The sequence below is a fragment of the Triturus cristatus genome, chromosome 6 (genome assembly GCF_964204655.1).
Source record: "Triturus cristatus chromosome 6, aTriCri1.1, whole genome shotgun sequence".
Classification (NCBI taxonomy): domain Eukaryota; kingdom Metazoa; phylum Chordata; class Amphibia; order Caudata; family Salamandridae; genus Triturus; species Triturus cristatus.
Window position 1 is genome coordinate 208,188,069 of NC_140589.1, and position 22,440 is coordinate 208,210,508.

Sequence of the window (22,440 nt, forward strand, 5' to 3'; positions counted from 1 at the left end):
GGATCTATTTATGCTCCAAACTCCAAAAAAGATTGATTTCTGGAGCCTTTGTTAGAGGCAGATGATAATTTCATAGAAAGCAAGGTGATTTAGGCATGGGATTTCAATATCATGTGGGATGCAGGGTTGGAAAGACACCCTACCATGAGGCAAAAGGGAGGGTCAGATAACAAGTCTTCACCCAAACACAATCCTAGATGTTGATCTAGGAGACATTTGGCAAGAGATGCAACCTATAATTCTTCTTTGTTCCAAAGGACACACACACACACACACACTAGGTTTTAACACACGATATGTTACTGAATAAATGTGAAAATATAGTAACTGATTGTTCGACATGCCCATTGTTTGTGTGGTATACCCCCAGATTTTGCCGTGACTGTTTTTGCTGGCTCTAGAACTCTGCGCACTAACCAGTGGTAAAGTCTCTGTGCTCCCCCTTTCAACATGATGAAATTGGCATACCCCTAATTGGCACATTTACCATACCTGTAAGTCTAGTATCTGGCACAAAGTGTACCCAGGGCCTGTAAGTTAAATTTCATTAGTGGACTGCAATACCCATTGCGCCACCCACTACAGTGACCATGCAAACATGACATTCAGGCCTACCATTTGTAGCCTACTTGATGCAGTTTTAAACTGCAAATTCGACCTGTCAAAATCACTTCTTTTGACAAACCAAAACCTTCCTTTTAAATATTTATGGTACACCCAAGAAGGTCGTATTGCCAATAAGTAAGGGTGCATAGTATTTAAAAGTTGGACATGTAAAAGTTTAATATTAAACTGTAGCACGTCTGGCTGTTCCATAAGAAAACACTTAGTGACATTATTACATTAAACAATGCTAATTTCAGTTAGGAAGCAGCTATAAGTCTAATTAAAAGACTTGTTTTAATAGTTTGTAATAAGTCACCTACCTGGATCCCAGATGATTCCAGTGGGGTGGCAACTCTAGGTCCTGAATCCTCCCGAGACTTGCTCTTGCTTTACAGGTGGAGACACTGCTCTGATGGCAAATCCCAGGGGGAAAGAGGTTGGGCTGGAGAGTCAAAGATGCTGTGGCTCCTCTACTTAGCAGCAACACAGCAACAGACCTTCACACCAGTCTGATGAATGGTACCGGCAGATATGGTACCAATAAACAAACAAATAATAAGGCTAGCATGAACTCTATCTCTTAAGGTATCATCTGACAAAAGCTTTTCAAATCTCAACCAACCTTTAGTTTTGTTGTTGTTTTGTCACCATTTAAGATTGTCCATAGAAGCGCGTTTGTCAAAATTTTCGAAACTGTAGTATGACTTCAGCATTAAAACCACCAGCAAATTTGGATGAGGTTAGCTTCACCCAAGTCCACTCTGGCAGAACCCTGCCAGCAGTATGTACAAGTTGAACAAAAACACTAGTTACCTTTGTTTGCAGCAGAATGTTGCGACTGAGCTGAGCGAGAAGTAAAATCAAGTCTGTTAATGTGTCTCTCCTTTTCTTCTTGTTCTTTTTTCCATCCAGGTGCAAGACTTATGCAGGAATTTCTTTGCAGTGAGGTTGAAGTGGGATGATCATGGGAGCTGGCAAGTCAGAGTCCTGGAAGCCGGAAAACAGGTAAATGGCAGGCAAAGAGGCTTAGCGAAGGGTAGGAGTGTGGACGGTCGTTAAATAAGACTTCTTTTGGACTGTTCGTAAAGGTCACATTCTAATTCTTTGTAACAAGTAACAGATGTATATAATTAACTTGATGAGGCTGCCTTCTAGAGGGTTCTCTAAAATGTTCACAAGGGTTGCGTTCTAATTGCTTATAGCAAGGAATAGGTGCACATGAGTAATTTGATGAGGCTGTCTTCTAGAAGGTGCTTTACAATGTTCACAAAGGTCACGTTCTAATTGCTGATAGCAAGGAACAGGTGCAGGGGATTCATTTGAAGAAGGCTGTCTTCTGGAAGGTTCACATTGAGATCATCTATGCCGGTTGTTTGATGATTATTCTAGTGTATTTTCTGTATGTTTCCGTGGCCCCTGAAACCTGACCTTGCATATGCATGGTAAAACATTTGTAAAAGCTTTTAAATCTTTTGCAAACAAACCAGCGAACTCCAGCTGCAGCTAGCTATTACAAACAGACTGTAATATGGTCAAAAGTCAGGGTACAAGACGTTTGTTCATTCATAAGTGTTGGGAGGAATGATATGAGTCATGACGGTATATTGTGATAGTTAAGAGAGGAGAGCTGTGGCAGGAATCCTGACATAGTTATTCAAAATCCGGTTTAATGGTAAACTCAAATCCTAATATTTATTAAGTAAAAGGTCATTTTAAAAAGTTACCTTTTCAATACCTAAAGCCTTTGGAGGCCCATTTGCATGTCACCTGACAGCTGAATAGCCCCTTTGATGACCTGTGAAAACTGCTCCCAGAGCAGGACAAAGGCTTTAGGTACGGGTAGGTGTTGTTGTTCTCTTAACTGGAAGGTCAGTGGGCTGTGCCTGGGCACCTGAAAAACTTCATAGAGGCTGATAGAGATTGAGGTTTCAGGTTGGCAGAGTATATACACTTATATATACACAAATATTGTATCCAGTATGTCAACAACCAAAACATCATGTAGGTAAGTATAATTGTATTTACATTCTGAACTCCACATCTATTTATCCTGATATATCCATAAATATAATTTTGCAAGGTGTGGTCACTATTGTGGTCACATCTGATGGGGTCACTACTTCAACAATGATCAAAGTCATCAGTAGCTCTAGATAATGTTTATTTTTTATTTTTTTTTTAAACCGTTTATTACAAAACTCAAAAAATATACAAAGATGGGCCTACAACCTTCCGGCCGGCCGCTAGCAGACAAAAGGAGCATATGATACACTTTGCAGAGCGTGTGTTGCGGTTGAGGAAGATGCACAGGAGTTAGCAGCGTTGATAGCCACACCATCCGGACCCCACTGTACGGTTTCATTTTAAACTAAAAGAACAACCAGAAAAACAAACCCACAAGGCAATCCACAATCAGAAATAGCAGCATGTGCTCCCCTGAGAGGGGGACCCTACCAATCCATAGGAGTATCAAAAAGGGGAAGAGATCAGGATTAGGGCTGGGTAAAACTCAATGCCCGGAACAGGGAAGATGGGTCGGCTACGGGGATGGGGCAGGCGACGGATCGGGCAATAACGGTGGAGTACAGATTCCCCCGCGGTAGGCGTTCTAGATAATGTTTATTGATCAGAAGTAGCTCTCATTATAGAAAAGGTTGGAGATCCCTGCCTTAGATGGTAGGCGCAGGTTGGCGAGCTCTTAGCCAGAGCCCAATATCCCCAGCCATCCCTGGATCGGGAATAAGAGAAGAAACCTAGTGTCTGTCCAATCATGCAGCTTTAGCATGAGGGAGCCGATAGGGACATCCCCTACTGAGCTGAGGCTGGAGTGAGCAGTGGCCGACCAATTGCAGGGTAGGCGCAGAGGAAGATGGTGCCCAAGACTTACTGTGTCTGAATTGTCTTTGAGCAACCACATGTGAGCTAGGGCAAGACCGGGGACTCACTGTGGGTGGTCCGTGGTAGACTACCCACTGAGTCAATCTAGCGGCAACTGAGCGGGGCGTCGGACGGCAAAGGGGTTTTGTGCCCTGGCTGCGTTCTGAGTGGTATGTCAGCCTGCTGAGTGAGACACCACAGAGGCTAGAACTCCCATCAGATGAGCGGAAGCTCTTGGGGAATCCCTGCACTCTGCACCAATTCTTGTAGTGGACTAAAACACGTGCAAGTTGGAACTGAAAGAGGAAGACCCTCACACCCAGCCGCGGTCCGTGCAGGTAACAGTGGTGGGGCTGGGTGGGGGGGGTATTTCGAGGGAGGATGCTGAGGGAAAATTAATTATTTATTTAATTTTCCCTCTGCATTGTCCCTCGAAATTCCCCCCACCCAGCCCCACCGCCCCACCGCTGTTACCTGCACGTACCGCGGCTGATCACACCCAAGGAAGCACTGAAATATCACGATAATTAAACCATCATACTATCACATTAAGAGGTGCCATACCAGAGCTGTAAGCATTCCATATGCCCCAAGATGGGGGGTGAGCATTGATCCTCCTAAGAACTGTGAGGGAACTAGTTGAACTTTATTAGCCGGTGGGGGGTAGAAAGAAGACCCCTCATGGGGGCATAAACATTACCAACTAATGATCCCTGTCACACAGCCATACATTGATGACTCTGGGAGCTTTAACCCCCTCAAATAGGAACATTGACGCCGGGGAGATTGATGGGCGTCATTGGTGCGCTCACCTGCACTCCTTAAAATTACCAATCTTATTTGTTGAAGCATTGCTTCTCTATATTTTAAGTTTTACACATACTACGCAGGACCTCCTGGGATGCTTCCCACTTTAGGTACATAAACTACTATCACGACGGGAGGCAGATTCAAGACAGAGCACTCCCTCAGAGATATTCTATAACACCCTAGGGCAGAGGTCTTCAATCTGTGGGGCCGACGCCTAGGAAGGCCATGGAGTCATGGGAAGGGGATCGCCCTCTTCATTTGCAAAAATAATCCATCCTAGACTGTTTCTTACAGTCGGTAAAATGCTTTGCCTATTGTGTTATTCAGGGACTCTCCTGTGCTGGGAAATCGAAGCCAGGCAGACAGCTAACAGGCCTTTCTAGCAGTGTGCTGCTGGCCTGAAAGAAATGCAAATGCGCACGACGACTTAATCAGCACATGTAAAGGATTTAGAGATTAACTTGTTGTGCACAGTTGCATTTCTTTCAGGCCAGTAGCACACTGGCAGAAAGGTGTGTTTAGCTGTCTGTCTGACTGGCTTCAATTTCTCAGAAAAGGAGAGTGAATCACTTGAAGCTTTTTGAGTGGTAGAGCACAGAGTTAACTGAGATGTGAAGTGCTTGATTTTAATTGTCATTGTATTACATATTGCTTACTATCCCTGAGAAGGTACAGTTATGTAAATACAAATGCATTACATAGGGTTTGGGTATTACTAAAATCTATGGGCCTCATTTACCATGAAATGGTGTAGGGCAGCTCCGTAAGTATCGGTGCTGCGCTGCCCTACGCCAATTCAAAAGGGTAAGAATAGACCGTTATTATAAGATACGGTACACTCCTGTCCTTTCTGCCAGTGCACAATTTGGTGCCAAGCACCAATGCAGGCAACCTCTGCATTGTTGGCAGGTTTGTTTTTGTGCAATAAGGCATGCCTTCCTGCGCAAAACAATCCATGGAGGCTTTCCCCACTTTCTATGTGTGCTATACATAGAAAGTGGAAACAATTGGGGAAAAATATAGCTATTTCTCCTCGTTACCCATCCACTGGAGCAGCGTACAGTTTTAAAGAGTTTTGACGCATATTCAGGTTTACAGATCCTTGTAAATTTTGGAATGTGTCAAAGCCCATGGGAAAACCCACAGCAATGCACATGGAACACCCACCTGACGCACAGTAACGCAACGCATCGACTTGCGCTGCATTACCTTACATCATATGCAGGAGGCCATGAAAAGCCACGTAAAGTGACTTTGCGTGGCCTCATAGATATAGGTCTGGACTCTGCACAACCAAAGCATGATAAAAAGTGACAAACCAGCAGCGCAAGGGGCTTGTAAATGAGCCCCTACATTTTGGAAGCAGCCCATATATTTTGGAAGCACCATTTTATTGTAAAACATTTTGCGCATTTTGTAGCCGTCTATCTTGTACTGTGTGTAATGCAAGTATAAAATAAAGACTAACATATTCACAGGGTTTTCTGTCACAGACTATGACCTCGTAGCACTAAAAATACACAAGTCACTATTCTCCACCGCACCAACCATGATTTAATTCTGTGGCACTCTGGTTAAACACAGACCTTTGCAGTGCATTAACTAATAGAGGTTTCATAATGTACTATAGTGCATTTCTCACAAAACAACAACTTAAATTTTTTTATTTATCATTCATTGAAGCTGCCTATTATTTCATATGTAGTTACCTGACTGTGAAAGACCTAAAAAACGTATGTATGTTTTAATTATGATGAATGATGTTCAGCTACCTCCGGTTACATGCAGCTGTAAATGCCAAGCCGTCAGCATCCCATGAAATATAGTATGGTTTTCCTCTAATGCCGTGCAATAAAGTTGCAGCCCATGCATTACAGCTATTATACCTAGGGCTACTGGAATTATGTTATAGTTCGGCCGCAGCGATTATATCAGAATGATAGATTTGCCGCATTTGCCACATAATTCTTCATCTGCCGATTTTAACAAAAAAATGTGTTTACTCAAAAGGTTCAAAAGTTACTAAAAAGCAGAAAGAGGTGTTGCCGCTCCATACAAGGCCCTTTGTAAAGCTGTACTTGTCACCTTTCTGTTGCTTATTGATATATGTAGGTGTTAAACTGGTACTAATGAGGTGCAACCACAGATTGACCATTTCTCTGGAGAACATTTATGGTTGTCAATGATAAGGAGTACTACGTTCCAGAAATGTTTGTTGGGAGGGGGTCATTATGCCTAAAACAATTTGATGGGGGGTCTCGGCATCAAAAAGTTTGAAGACCACTGCCCTAGGGCATGTTGCACCACTATGGCGGTGGGATGAGAGCGATGAAGGAACTTAGTCCGTTTGGGGCAGCTGGATACTAGCAGGACAAAAAGCTATTTCCTCCGAGGCTTTCAAGAAATGAAGAGGTAATCCATGCCTTAAAAACAGACTTACAGACTGTTTTACATGAGACACAGAGAGATGTTGAGGAGCTTGGGTTCAGAGTAGAGGAGGTAGAAACAAATCTACATGAACAAATATATGACAACAAGAAACTACAACAGTGTTTTCTACACCTGGAGGAGCATCATATCACCCTCCAAGAAAAATGTGAACCTCTTGAGAACAGATCAAGTGGAAATAACCTACGAATCTAGGAAATCCCATTGAAGGTCTTGCACAACGACCTCCCTGTGTATGTGAAAAATCTCTTTGAAGCCGTTATGGAATCCCTGGAGGCCCGCCAATTAAACTGGATCGAATTTATGGGACGTAGCAGCAGATAGTCACAAAAGACATTTACAAGTAGTATCTTTGGGGCCGATTCACAGAACTAACTTAAGACAAAATCCTAAACTTACTACTTTTGGTATTCACAGAAGTTAGGATTTTGTCTTAAGTTTGTTTTAAGACAAACTTAAGACAGACTTAAGACAGACTTAAGACAAACTTAAGACAAACTTAAGACAGACTTAAGACAGACTTAAGACAGACAAACTTAAGACAAACTTAAGACAGACTTAAGACAGACTTAAGACAAACTTAAGACTAAATCCTAACTTCTGTGAATAGCAAAAGTAGTAAGTTTAGGATTTTGTCTTAAGTTAGTTCTGTGAATCGGGCCCTTTAAGTATGCACTCAGGGTGGAATCTCCACCCCAAGTGTGGAGATTACACTACAGGCACGAAGAGTACACTTCAGGTGAGGACAGTACACTCCGGGTGAGGAGTGTACTCTCTGCACCCGGAGTGGAATCTCCACGCTCGGGATGGAGATTCTGTCCGAGTGCGGTCGTAAAGATACTACCCGTAAATTACCTTTTTGAGTACCTAAAAGTAGTAAACTTACACACAAGTTAAATACTTAAATCTACCAATTAGATGTAAGCGAATTGTACCATGTTTTAGAGAGAGAGCACACAAATGTTATCACTGGTTAGCAGTGGCAAAGCCCTAAAAGCCAATAAAATCGGGTACTGAAAACAGGAGGCTTGAAGGCAAAAAACTTGGAGGTGACCCTGCAGAGAGGGCCATACAACACATGCCCTCTCTTGACTGAGCAGGATTGCATCATTGAAAATAAATGGCTATCTTCTCCAAAATACTTGGGGATATAATCTCTCAACTTCTAGAAGTTTGTGATAATGTTACCTGGGAATGAAATCAGCCTTGACTACATGGGCAAACTTACAGAGCTCAGCCAAAATAGGGGGATTTAGTTGTACCGCGTTAACATAGATACTATGAGGTGGCACAGATCTTATACATAATAGAATGGGTTACGGGAGAAACAGACTAAGTTTGGTGCATATTAGATCAAAGTCTTACAGCACATTAGTTAGCTGAAATTCTATGTTTACCAAAGCGACAGAGATGTCGTAACCTATATGTCTCACCAGTCACTAGAGTTACCCTGCATACCTACGACCAATTGACTTGATACTAGGCCTACACCACGCATTCCCCACCAATGACACCGGTGATGGAGAACATGAATTCTTCCCAGGACATGATAGACAGTATCTCTGGGAAAGATCACTCCTTGCAGTTTCAACACAAGGTCTTTCAACCACAAATTAAAGAAGCAGCCACACAACACTCACGACTTTCAAGAAACTCAAGAAACTTCAAAAACTAACTACCTGGTCTCCAGGCTTTATGCCTTACTCAACTCGAAACCCCCAGATCTTCTGTATTTATATTAAAGAGAATTAGACATTCAAATAGTGCAGAACTAGTAGAAAGCAACTTGCTCACACAAGGTAAAGAATTGCAACATACGTTTGTGTACAGATAGCAATACACTCCAGCTAGGTTACATACAATGGACAAAACACACCCCAGCTCCTGCTGGAACAATGTGGAAACTTAGGCTCTATACTTCATCGTTTGGTCCTGCTTCAAACCTGAATGCAAAAAGAACAATTGATGGACAGAATTCAGAACAATGCCATACATTCACCCCAGTACAGAAGTCTGGGCCTAAATCCATTATTTTTTTGCTCACCATGCCATTTCAGTTTGGATCCAGCCATATGCAAATCAGTCTTGACCCTGCGCCCAGTGGGAACAGTCCTTCCTGAACTGCCAGGCCAGGTCCTTCCTGGGCTGGAGAAAAGCATCCTAGAACCGGTTTCAGAGTTTCACCCCTCATCAGCCAGGATAGCTTGACTCCAGTGGCATGGAGAGCACAGGACCCACGTCTGGGCATACCCATCCCCCTCGGGGTGCCAAATGCAAAAAGAACAATTGATGGACAGAATGCAGAACAATGTCATACATTCACCCCAGTACAGAGATCTGGGCCTAAATCCATAGTTTTTTTGCTCACCATGCCATTCCAGATTGGACCCAGTCATATGCAAATCAGTCTTGACCCTGCGCCCATTGGGAACAGTCCAGCCCGAACTGCCAGGCCAGGTCCTCCCTGGGCTGGAAACAAGCATCCTAGGACCGGTTTCGGGGTTTCACCCCTCATCAACCAGGAGAGCTTGACTCCAGTGGCATGGAGAGCACGGGACCCACGTCTGGGCAAACCCATCCCCCTAGGGTTGACAAATGCAAAAAGAACAATTGATGGGCAGAATACAGAACAATGTTATACATTCACCCCTGTACAGAGATCTGAGCCTAAATCCATCGTTCTGGTTATCGATAATATCTACTATAGCAGAAATGGACTTTCATATGACTGCAATCTCTGTGATCATGGGGTCTTCAATAGAGGATTTTTATCCCCTACACTTGTTAGAGGTAAAAGAATCTCTCAACAATTGCTGGCAGCAAAGCAGAGAATTTTAGGGCTATGCGACAGAGACACAATCTCTACCGTAGAACTCTGGTTCAACAGACTGTTACAAATACTAGATAGTGAAAAAATTGCATATGACTTGAAAAGAGAATCTCAGAAATTGGCTAAAATGTGGGACCCAGTTCTGTCATTTTTAAATTAAATAGCAGTGGTCTAACATGCCTGAACAGGTAACGAGCCCTTGGACAAAGACCATCACTATTGGACCTCAGATTAAATCCATTAGATAGTATCGGGTAGGTTTGTCTCTTCACAATATTGTGTGTCATGGACGGTGCCTCAAGGGGGAGAAGGTAGGGAGTGGCGGTCTTATTTGTTCTTTCCATTGTCCAGTAGCAATGCCCACTTAAGTATGTTCTGTTACATACAAACAATAAAAATCATTATAACCTAAAAAGTGATTTTTGAGAAGGTCAAATACTCTGGAGATCCATTCAGACATGGTCTCGTTGTTTTTTTATACAAACTTTATCGCAGTTTTTATGCGTGCAATCCATATCCATATACATGAGGGTGAGATAATAGATGACGTATCACTTTGAGCATTACAGTACTCGTAATATGAACTGAGCAGTATCGCATTTCCATCAAGGCATACATGTATTGCAAATGTAACCACAATCCCTCTTCCCTTTTCCCAACAACTGTCTGTCATCTTCCTCACATTGATGTGATGTTGTGGGGTCATGCTCAAAACAAAACACTTAAAGTGTATGAGACATGTAAGGAGGGTCTGTTATTGCTCACAGCCGTGAACTAAAGTATGGCATCAAGGCAGGTAGTTACAGCCACCTGGAATGTGAGTACAAACGAGCACAGATGGATGAGAATGTAGGGTATGGTAGGGTACACTTCAGGGGAGGACCCATCATGTATGTATTAGGTTGTTGTGTTGCTCTAGTGTACACTGTCCCCGTCACTGTCCTGCACTTTAAATGCTTCTAATAGAGCATCGCATTCCAGAGATATCGGCCTCTTACATAGTCCTCTAAATTCCTCGCAATGTATTGCTGCACTCTCCGTCAGTCCCCAATGTGCAACCTCCTCCTGCCACCAAGCAACTGAGGGGATCCGCTGAGATTTCCAGTGTCTTGTCAGCAGTCATTTTGCTAGCAGCAAAGTTAAATCTGCGAACCAAGAAGTCACCATGGTAGTCTTAGGTCTGGGATATAAACTTAAGATACACTGTTCTAGCGTACGCCAATGGTCCTTCCCTGTCAGGGCTAATAGTGTCATCCCTAATTCTGACCAGTAAGCTACCAGTGAAGGACAGACCCACAACATGTGTACAAGATCTACATCCAGTGCGTGACATCTGGGGCACCCTGCAGAGGTAGTGGGGAACATCACATTATTTAGGTAGGCCCTATGGCAGTGGTTCCCAAACTTTTGACTTCTGAGGACCCCCACTTAATTATTACTGGAATCCGGGGACCCCAACTGAATCATTATTCGAATCCGGGGACCTCCCATGAGTCATTACTGGAAGTCGGGGACCCCGGCCTAAGCAATGTTGATGATTTGAACCACTAAACAATGCACAAAAATACAAAAAAGCATTCATCAAACAAATACACAAATTACACATTTTATTTAATTAGAAAACATAAATAAAAAAGACATCAAAATTTTATTTTAATAGATTGGTTGGAGTTTTTCTAAATTCAATTGAGGCCATACATCTCCATACTATATTCAGTTTGATACACTTGCGCTGCTCTCACAAATTAATCTGAGGATACTAACTTAATTTTTAGCCTCCCATTTCAAATTCCTTCACATTTACAGTATGTTTTAAAATGTTTAATTGTACGTTTAGCATCTTTATATATCTACACTTTATTAATCTGTTAATATTATTTGATTCTCAAAGTAGTCGCGGACCCCCTGAGGAGACTTCGGGGACCCCCAGGGGTCTCCGGACTCCAGTTTGGGAATCACTGCCCTATGGCGTATAGAAAATTGTATTAATTTAAAACATGAATTGAGCAAATCCTTTTTGGGGTACTGCAAAAGAAAGGACCATTCCCCATCCGTGATATCCCTGTTAGTGTCCGCCTCTCTCCTGCGCCTGAGTGAATCAAAGGACAGGCCAAGAGGAGCCTGGAGTCCACGATACAGCATCTGATCAGGTGTCTGCCGGGACCTATCATATGTAGTGCCTGTGACAACTCATGCATCATCGGCTTGGTGCCATCCAGAGATCAGTACCAGCACACATAGGCAACAATGCTAGCATGTGTTAAGAACAGTGTGTTCGGCAATTTATGAGCCCGCGTAAACTCGGGGTGTGGCAATAATGAACCATCTGAGAAGACTGAACCAACAGACAGTACTTCACCTTGCTCCCAGGGATGTAACATCCCGGCTGTCAAGGTGCTGGGAGGCCACACAAAGGACTGAGTGGTGCTGAGGAGTTTGTAGTCATAGAATGATTCAGTGAGGCATTTCTTGATGATTTTGTCTAATACCTTGGCCAGATAGGCAAGCAGGGAGCTAGGTCTGTAGTTGGCATGCAGAGAGGGATCTGCTGAGAGTTCCTTCACCAAGTGGAGTACTGTTGTGTGCTTACAGGTGTTTGGGAAGGTTGCTGAGGAGATGGAGGTGTTCACAGTGGGTGTGAGTGTGGTGTTGATGGGTAGAAGTCAATGGATTGTGCTTCTGTGGCTGTGTCCCTTGGAAATAAATTGCACCTTTCACGTATTGCTTTGTGCTCCTGGTTGAACCATTTTATCTAAACTGGGCTTCTTTGCCAAGATTGGGCTTTGCTGCTGCTGAAAGTTCTAACTAGCAGGAAGGAGCTATGAGTTGCTGGGGTCACTGCAACCACAGGTGGGATACATTTTGATTCTCAAAGGCTTACCGCTACCCCAGAATTTATCTGCCTGCATGTGTCTGTGTGTGCGCGCACTAAGAAACTGGTTTCCTGGCAGCCCCCAGAAAACCGCACGAGAGCTAAAAAGGTCACTGTACCTGACACAGCGTAAGCGCCATTTTGTTTTTTTTGCACTGCACCTTATTACACAGAAGCATCAGGAGAGTCAGTAAGAATAAAATGACTCTCAGTGTGTATATTAAAAGCAATAGGTATTTTGATAACCAATTTCCTGGAAAGTAAGTGCTGTTTTTGTTTGGGTACTGGTTTAAATGGTGAAGATTGGAAGGTGGAAAGAGGAAAAAGAGGAAGATTACCACTGAAACAGTCCATTCCATTAGGAGTTCCCAAAGTTTCAGCATTAGCCCTCCCCAGAAACCACATAAATAGCTAAAAGATTTTATCAATGAGGGATGTAAGTGAAGATTCTTGTTTTGTTTCTTCCTTGTTCCATGTATAATTTTTTTGTTTTTGTTTTAGGTCATTAGGATGCAATTGTATTATGTATTTAGGTTATTTGGGTATAAGGAAGAGGGAGGTGGTATGTTGTATTATGTTAAAATGTTATGCATTAAATGTTTTTAAGGAGGGGGATGTGTTGTGGGCTCTTGTTACGGGTCCATGTCTTGTGATTTGCATGGCGTTCTGTGTTCGACGGAACGTTAGTTCTGGGACAGATTATAACACAAGGCCAGAGGGAGGACGACATATGCGTCCCAAAAACTGGGAGCTTTTATACAGACATGAACAAGAAGAGGAGGATAATTGTCACGTTCGTGAAGCACAAGGTTTTTTATTGACTAAAGAAAGCATTTTACCCCAATGCAAGACTGAACACAATATAGGACTGGATCTATTTGATTCGGACTAGAGTGTGTAGGAAGAGATTTTGCCTGACTTCCATCACTGTGGATACCGATAAGGAGAATCTCTTTTTAATTAGACTTTGGGAAATATGTATTTATCCTGAAGAAGGTGGCCTTTAACACGGGGTGCCCACCGAAACGCGTTGATGCATAGTTAACACCAAATCTGGAAGACTTTGAAGAACACAGTGGATATTAATCCTCCATGATACTCTGTGATAAGAACAATGATCTTGAAAGATTGGTGACAATAAAAGACATATGTGACTGTCTGCTGTACTTCCTCTGTCTATGTCTATATATGTTTATGCATTGCACTACAGATTGTGATTCCTCTTTTTCCTTGAAAAGAATCAACAATAATGGAATTGTAATGTTTTATTGTATGATATGATTATGACACTGTAGTATTCAGTATCCTTAATGTAATGTTTGATGAATAGATGAGTTTTGATATATGAACAAGATAATAAAAGAGAATAATCATTTTTTATAAAAAATATATAGGTGTGGTATTGAACCTTGATACTATAGGGGGTGAATGAAAAGTTTAAAATGTGATTGGAACGAAGGTGTATGGTGTGATTGAATTTTGGATTTAAAAGCCCAATGGGAATCCTAATGTTGCCTTGATAGTCTACACGGTGCCTTGTCCCTTTGGGTAAGTGGGCTCCTCTCTCCTTTTTTTGAACAGTTGGAGTAATGGCATTGTACTAAGTGGATCATGCTTCTGTGGCTCTGTGCCTTGGAAATATAGTGCACCTTTCACGTATTATGTTGGTATGTGTTGGTGCATTACTACACGTTTGATCGTTGGATGAGGTTAGGATATGATCTGCAAGGATGGTGGGGTGAGGTTGCGGGTTGAAGTTGCTGTATATGGTGGGGATTTCATTGCTGAAGAATAGGTAGAGGATGTTGCATCGGTCCTGTGAGGGAGTGGCTGAATTTAAGGCAGCCACGGGCAAGGTGAAATCTTTCACTATGATGAAGATTTCCTTGAGTCTGTTGGTACTGGTGTCAATGCAGTCCACCAATGCGTTCGGATCAATTGGTGGTAGTGTCTCAGGGCTGACATGAATGTGCTCCTGCCTTCATTGTTTTTGCTCCTTCTCCATCTGCGTTCCAGTTGTTTACCGTGACACTTTGTCAACCAGAGCTCCTCCATGTACCAACCTCCTCAGGGTCTGGATCTTTTTGTATTGGTGTACATAATGGGGGCCAGGGTGACAGTAGAGGAGGTGATACATTTTTGAAATTCTCGATGACTTTGTGGAGGAAATGGCTATGTTTGTGTCGGTGGCTGTGGAGAGCGGTGTTCCAGTTCCTGCCTGAGATTTTGTACCAGTTGCAACGGGCAGTACTGGTGGTGGTTTGTGTGTGTTGGGATGGGATGGTAATGCTGAACTTGCCAAGGGTGTGATCTGTCTTGCAGAGCGGTGTAAGCTCTTTGACTTGGATGTTGTCTAAGGAGGTAAAAATGGGGTCGCAGGGGTGTCCAGTGGTGTGGGTAGGTCCTTTAACTCACTGGGTGAGGCTCAGGTTTCGAAGGTCATTGAGGAGTGCTTTTGAGTTGGCGAGATCGGCAAGATTTCCCAGATGGAAGTTTATGTGTCCAAGGAAGATGTAAATGCTATTGTCCAGAACGAGTGGCATAACTAAGTCTGCGATGGTGTTGGTGCATGGTCCTGATGGTTTGTAGCTGAGAGTGCCACTTGAGATGAAATTGACAGTGATGTGCAGCTTGAACGACAGGTGTTCCATGTGAGTGGATGCAACGGAGCAGCTGATGGTGTTCTTGTGGAATATGGCGATTCCGTCTCCGGGCTTGTGCTTTCTGCATTGTCTGACGATCTTGTGGCCAGTTGGAAGGGATGGATGTGACTACGGCAGGTGCAGCAGCGGAGTAGATCCAGGTGTTCACGAGGAACCGTAGGTCCGGGGTATGGTCATGCAGCAGGTCCCACATCTCTGTGGTGAGTTTGGTGAGTGACCGGTGTTGAGGGTTATGCATGAGAGTGTGGAGTGTTGTTTGGGCTGCGGCGGAAGAGTATGTGTGTGAGAGAGTGGGGTTTTGGGTGCTGTTGGTGTGGGACTTGAGTGTGGGGTGTGGATGTGAACATGAGAATGCTCCCTCTGTTGAGTGTGGAGTGGCAGCAGCACAGTGAGCAGTGGCTGTGGTTAAGCACATGAAGGGCAACGGCAGATGAGAAAAGGACCAGAATTCATGGTGCTGTGCATGACTGGGCCAAGGGTGGGCGCAGACGACTTGCCTTGGAGGCCCCTTTGGTGCTCCAGCGGCATGCGTCTGCCATTCAGTGAATCCTGTGAGGAGGGAGAAGAGCAATGGGAGGTGGGCAGGGCTGAGAGGGTCTTAGGAGGCGGGAAGCTGGAGAATGGGATGTGGCTAAATGGCTAAAAATCAAGGTGTATTCTTAGATGACAACCTAGCCATAAATGAGCATGTCAACGCAATCTCTAGGACATGTTTTGATGTGATGTGCATGCTCAGAAAAGCCTTGCTTTGGGTTTTTTGCAGACCAGAAAAACACTAGTCCAGGCATTGACAGTGAGCCACCTGGACTATGGGAATTCCCTTATGGTTGCAATGAACGAAGACCTTTTCTCCAAACTTCAGGTTGAGCAGAAGACGGCTGCCCGCCTTGTCTACAAACTTTCTCCTTGGACTCCTGCTGAACCTTTATTATGTCACAGAGGGTACTGACAATAAAGAAAGGCACAAAACAATGAAAAAAACACTAACAGAGGGAAACGGCAGCAAGAAATGGCATAAACAAGGCAATGACAAAGGAAGAGTAAAATGCGCAAACAAAGGGCAAAGCGAAAAGGCACAAAACAGAGCAAGATGAGTAGTGAGCGGGTAAATTAAAGAGAAGATAAATGGTGAGAAACAAAGGTTGGAACAGATCTGTGGAGGAGTAAGAGAGAGCGAGAAAGGAACCAGGGGTGTAGCGAGGCAGGAGCCTCAATGCAGGGAGCGGGGTCTGAAAGGGCCTTGCATGGACAGAGGTCCTATCATATGTAAGTCATAGGTAAGTCCTGGGGGCTCAGAATGGTACCTACTGGAGGGGTTGCACAAGCCTATGCCGCCCTTCTGTAATACTTAGTGCCCCAGGAGCGCAATAAGTGGGTTACATGTGACAGTTCTGGGGTTTCTTGTGGGGTTTTGCCCCACTCCAACAGGCAATGATTGCTACTGGTACAGATGCAGAGGGGTCGAAGTGGGCAGAGGGAATGGGGGAACAATGTACCCACGCTTTATTAAGTTGATCAAAACAGTTCCCACACTTTTTCATTGAAAAACACCCCTCCCTGAACTATTGAATTACCACAGGTTGAAAGGGGAGTAGGGCCTCCTGTACTGTGGAGTGAGAGAAGGAAGATGCAGGTAAAGAAGGGGCAGGCCTTCTCTCCAGGGTCCCGCTCCTGGAAGAAATGTACATTTGTACAGTTAGTTAATCAGCAAATATGAAGGCTGCTTGGGAATCAGTGTAGGTTTTAATTGTTAGAATCTGGAATTTGTCCTTTTAATGAAAACCTATAAAATGATTTGCACTAGGTCTAATCGGCGTCTTACTAACACGTAACATTTGAAAGCACTGTATACATAATCTTTTTGCACTTTTTGAGACAGCCTATTTATACTGTGTGTAATACATTTTTTAAGCTAAATGACTTACATATTCACAGTGCTTTCTGTCACAGACCTCTTAGCACTATAAATACACGTCACTATTTGCGCAGTCAGTCCACCGACCAGATTCAAATCAGTGACTGTCCAGCTACACGCACAGACATCTAAAGTGACTGCATTAACCAAACTAGCCTTCCTACCAGAACAGTGTTTTTGCGACAAAGGTAAGTTGCCTTTATTTTCCATTTAAGGTATGTGCGTTGTATTTTGTATGTCTGTACGTAAACATCCACCAAAATTCCCCAGGATCACAGTCCACTTACTTTTCTTGATTCACTTTGACTGCTGCCCAGATGAGAGGTGAGTGCTTGCCATAGGAAAAAAGAGTAGTAATAAAATACATTTTCATGCAGATTTTAATAATGCTAAAAAAATCTATGTTTTGGGATATCCGATGATCTTATGTCTTAAGATATTTTTATTTACAGTGATAAGAACTTCTTATAACGAAGCTTGTAGGTGTCTTCACCAAGTCAAACGTTACTTCTGTTTGTACTTTCGATTCCTAATTTATATCGAAATATTTAATTGCCAAGAGTATGTCCAAATGACTGGGACATTGCCATAATGAGGCAGGGTAATTGTGAAACATTTCAGCGCTTAATTACACGGGGATAAGGGCGCCTACTTAGGACAGACAATGGCCGTGCTGACGTAGCCTATTCCGTCGAGCATTTCTCGTCAGAATTTTGCACAGCAGGCCACGTCTTGTATCTGCTGAACTTTTCTCATCACTTGGTAAAATACACACCCACTCCTCGACCAAAAAAATGCTTGTCGACGTCTGTTTCGAAGCTTTTTCTCATTCTGCTAGGCACCGACTGATTTGTACGTGTGCAACGTGTGCTGTAAAATAAACATCTGTCTCCACCTAATGGCAAACTGTGGTACTGCACAAATCAGCCTGAGACAAAACATACAGTAGCGCGAGGCGTTTAGCGTCTTATTTCATTTTCCTCAAACTTTAAAAAAAAAAAAAAACGCAGGTAGGTGTCCTTAACACTGTAGAGGTCCCAGAGAACAGACACTTAAAATTTCCTCCACCCATTGCTAAAAAACATTTTATAGCGCCAGAAAGCGTTTGGCGTTTCCTGAGTTGCAAGTTTTTAAAACACAAAAGGAATGTGACTGGGGCTTCTCTGTGCAGAATGTTACCAGCCACCAGTGTTCATGGACTGAGTGTCATAAAGGTCTGAGTAAATGTGGAAATTGGGCTTAAAAATTCTCCAAAACACCAATATTTTGGACGTGTGAAGATGTTGATTTTTTTCATCTGTTAAATATTTTCCAGGTAGAGAAAAAAAATGAAAACATTTACGTTTTTTTTCTCGCTATTTACCAAGTCGAATACCTGCAGTTTTCCTGATGAAAAATGCACCCGCCATTCATGTTTTGGGCATACGTACAGCAGTCTATTTTTACTTTTAGGACGATTTTTGTGACTTTCCTGAAAATAGTGACTTTATGAAGTTGTAGGAATAAACGCACTACTCGTAATTTCACTGTGCTCTTCGATCGAAGATGCTATAATGCTATAATGTATATAATGTCTCACTTATATCCGTATTATTAGCCAACCCATAGTTCGCAAACATTCCAAATTGCGTTTATGAACAAGAAAGCTAGTTGACACCAACGATGGACGTACCATTTTATCATGATTTAACTTTAAAAGGCACCTTGACTGTGACGTTGAAATGAGGACTTACCAGGAAATTAGTGATTTTGGGACCACTTCCATCTCTGTTATTCTCCATTTTGCCTGACTTTCACCCATAGTTATCTTGGAGTGAAAGGAAACATCCCATAATTCTTCCAGTTGCGGGTGTGAAAATGGTGCATAAACTTTCTAATGCTGTGCAGCAGAGAACACATCTACCATATCGTCTGGCTTGCTGGGACCGCCCATGAACAGTGACATTTCAGGTCAGTTGCAGAACGGTGTGGTCTCCCATAAGCATGTGTTCGGGCACCACCTGTTCCCTTCATGTCTGAAGCAGACCCGTAATCATTCCTTTACTATATTTGTCCAAAAGGTTATTTTAGGTTTATTGAGCGCTTAAGGCAGCCCTGGAATGACAGGTTGTATTTTGAAACAGACAAATAAAGTCAATTCAATCTGAAACAGGAAGTGCTGTAGGTGTTTGTCTCAGCCCCCCTCTGGCAAAGATTGATAGTGTTAAAACAAAGCTTTCCTCCTCGAATGTATAACCTAGAATAACAATTAAAAGATAATTAAAAGAAAGCTAAATCATGTGCATACTGTTCTATTATTCTGCTATTAAAGGAAATAATTTTTGAGGGGGAGGGGGAATATTTTAAGGAAACTAAAATCAATTAGGCATAATACCTCATGTGGTATTAATTCTATTATGGATATTGGTAATTCTGTTTGTGGTATTACTGGCAGATTTTTTTTATTTTTATTTTTTTTATTGATTTTTATATCAAATTAAACAAACAAACAGGTTTGCATGAGTTGAACCAATACATTCTCATTAAAACATTCTTTGTGCATGACATCAGTGAGGCATTGATTCCCAGACCTTTACATACCGGGCTGTGGACAATAAAAAAAATGGCATATCATCTGGCAAGCACCCTGCTACTCCCAGAATAGAAAGAAGCACTCGCATAATGCGAACAATAGGAAACCAGGCAATTACAGTACATCTGTTACATAAGATGTCATCATCCGGGCTAGGGCATACAAATTATACTAACGCAAACAATAGTTAGCCTAAGATACCATCATCACATACAGAAGCTCCGCCTACGCCGCTAGGTGTTACATCCCCAGTTCGTGCTCATAACCAATTAAGGAAAGGTGCCCATATGTCTCTAGGTCTGGACGCTGAGGGCATCAATTCCCAAAAGGTCGCCAGCTGTGCCTGGCCATATGTTACATCCCGAATCCAGGATTGCATCCTAGGAGCAATCCTACGACCCCACATGATCGCAACTTGCCTTTTAGCAAACAGGAGTAAGAGTGCATGCAATTTGCGCTTCGGTACTGGCGTGAGAGCCACGTATCCCAAGACTCCCACCAACGGGGAGGGACTAATCCTTATGTCCAAAATCTGGTCAATAGCTGTGAAGACCTGTGACCAGAAACCCTCTACTACCGGGCATTCCCACGCCATGTGTAAAAAGGAGGCTTCCTGTGCCCCACACCTCCAACAGTGATCATCAGGTCTGAGGCCCATTCTGTGTAAACCTAAAGGCGTCCTGTAATAGCGATGTAGAAATTTAAAGTGTACCAAGCGCAGCCTGTAGTTCGGCAACAGTTCAGCCATTTGAGCGCAACAATACTTCCACTGTTCATCAGTCAAAGGGGGCACCAGTTCTGCATCCCATCTGAACCGGGCACCCACAGACACGATCGGGGCATCAGTCTGCATACAGGAGTATAATCGAGTTATAAGCCTCCGGGGCGATGGAGTGGCCAATATATTCTCCAAAGCCCGCAAGACTGGAGGCTTGGCCGGAAAATCAGCATGTAAAGCCCGACAGGCCAACCGGATTTTATGATATAGAAATGTGACCCCAAATGGTACCTCCGTATTGTCTACCCCATCTGGGGGCGCTCTGAACTGTCCATCTGGATATAGATCAGCAAAGATGCGGATCTCCAGAGTCCGCGCCACCTTGCCACTGATTTCATCTTTTATGCCGGGTATTAGAGGATTATGCGCAAGTGCAGCAGAAGGTGCATATAGCAGTGGCAGTCCAGTCCTCTTCCGTAACCCTTCCCAAGCCCAACGCAATGTCTCAATGGTGTCAACCTCCTCAAGGGATCGCCTATAAGGTTGGAAAATTGCCACTTGCAATGGTAAGGGCTTGGCAATGGCCCCTCAACGGCAACATGCGGCTGAAAGGGTTTAGGGTGAACCCAGTAATGTAAATATTGCGCTTGCGCGCAAAGAGCATATAGCTGTACATCAGGCGCACCCAAACCACCCTGTTTGGTGGGCAATGTCAACTGCTCCCAGGACAATCTAGCCGGTCCCCCCGCCCAGGCCAACGAAATCAACAAAGACCGCATGGTTTTAAAAAAGGCCTGCGTAAGCACCAGCGGTAGGTTAACAAACAGATATAAAAATTTGGGTAAGACAATCATTTTGGCCAGTGCAATTCTACCCGCCAGGGACAACGGAAGTCTGCGCCACAACGCCACTTTGTCCTCCAACCAGTCCACAGCCGTTCCATAATTCAAAGTCCATAAAGCCTGTATGTCTCTACTGATCCTAACCCCTAAATATTTTACTTCCGCCCCATCCCACTTAATTGGAAACTCAGAAGCAACCTGTGTTGTGTTGTCCGTAAGTGGGAATAACATCGATTTGCCCCAGTTGATAGAGATGCCCGAAAGACCACCGAATCTGATAAACTCTCGAAGCACCACATCTAGGTTTTGCGATGGGTTAGTGATATATAAAGTCACGTCGTCTGCATATAGCGATATTAGCCAGCTACGGGCCGCAAACCCAATACCTTTATCTGTATGGTGCTGACGTATTCGAGCAGCGAGGGGCTCCATAGCTATTGCGAATAGCAGTGGAGAAAGCGGACAACCTTGTCTAGTGCCACGCGTAATTTTAAATTGGGCTGAGATGAGAGTATCGACGCACACCCTAGCCAAAGGACTATTATAAAGCAATTTTATCCAACGTATCAACATGGGCCCGATGCCCATCCGTTCAAGGATCTTAAATAGGAATGGCCATTCTAAGGAATCAAAGGCCTTAGTGGCATCTAGGAACGCGGCTATTGCCTTAGTGTCAGGGTGAAGGTGGTGTATTACAGAGAACAGCGTACGGAGGTTGTGGAAAGTGGATCTACCCGGTATAAAACCAGATTGATCTGGTAGCGCAATCATGGGAAGTAGGGGGCTGCAATTTATTAGCTATTAATTTGGCCAGGATTTTGGCATCAACATTTATAAGGGAGAGAGGTCTGTACGAATCCAGCTCGTACTCAGATTTGCCTGGCTTCAACAGCGTGATAATAATGGCCTCGCGCATCGATGTTGGTAGTACCCCAGACTCAAACGCCTCAGCATAAACTGCCAGTAACCGAGGCGCCATCTCCTCCGCGGATGCCTTATAGAAGGCCGTAGTCAGTCCATCAGGCCCAGGAGCCTTATTTGATGGCATGGACGAGATTACCTGCTGGACATCTTCGATCGTGATGGGCGGTATTACTGGCAGATTACATGTTATCCCCAGATGTGGAAATAACCATTATCAGATCAATTTCCATCAATTTCACAATTCCAGGCCTTTTTCTGGTAGATTTGTGCCAAGAGTCACCCTTGGTATTTCTGCAGATGGCAAAACCATGGGTCTAGTGATACCAATTAGATTAAATCTACTGTCTCTGCTCACATTAGTAT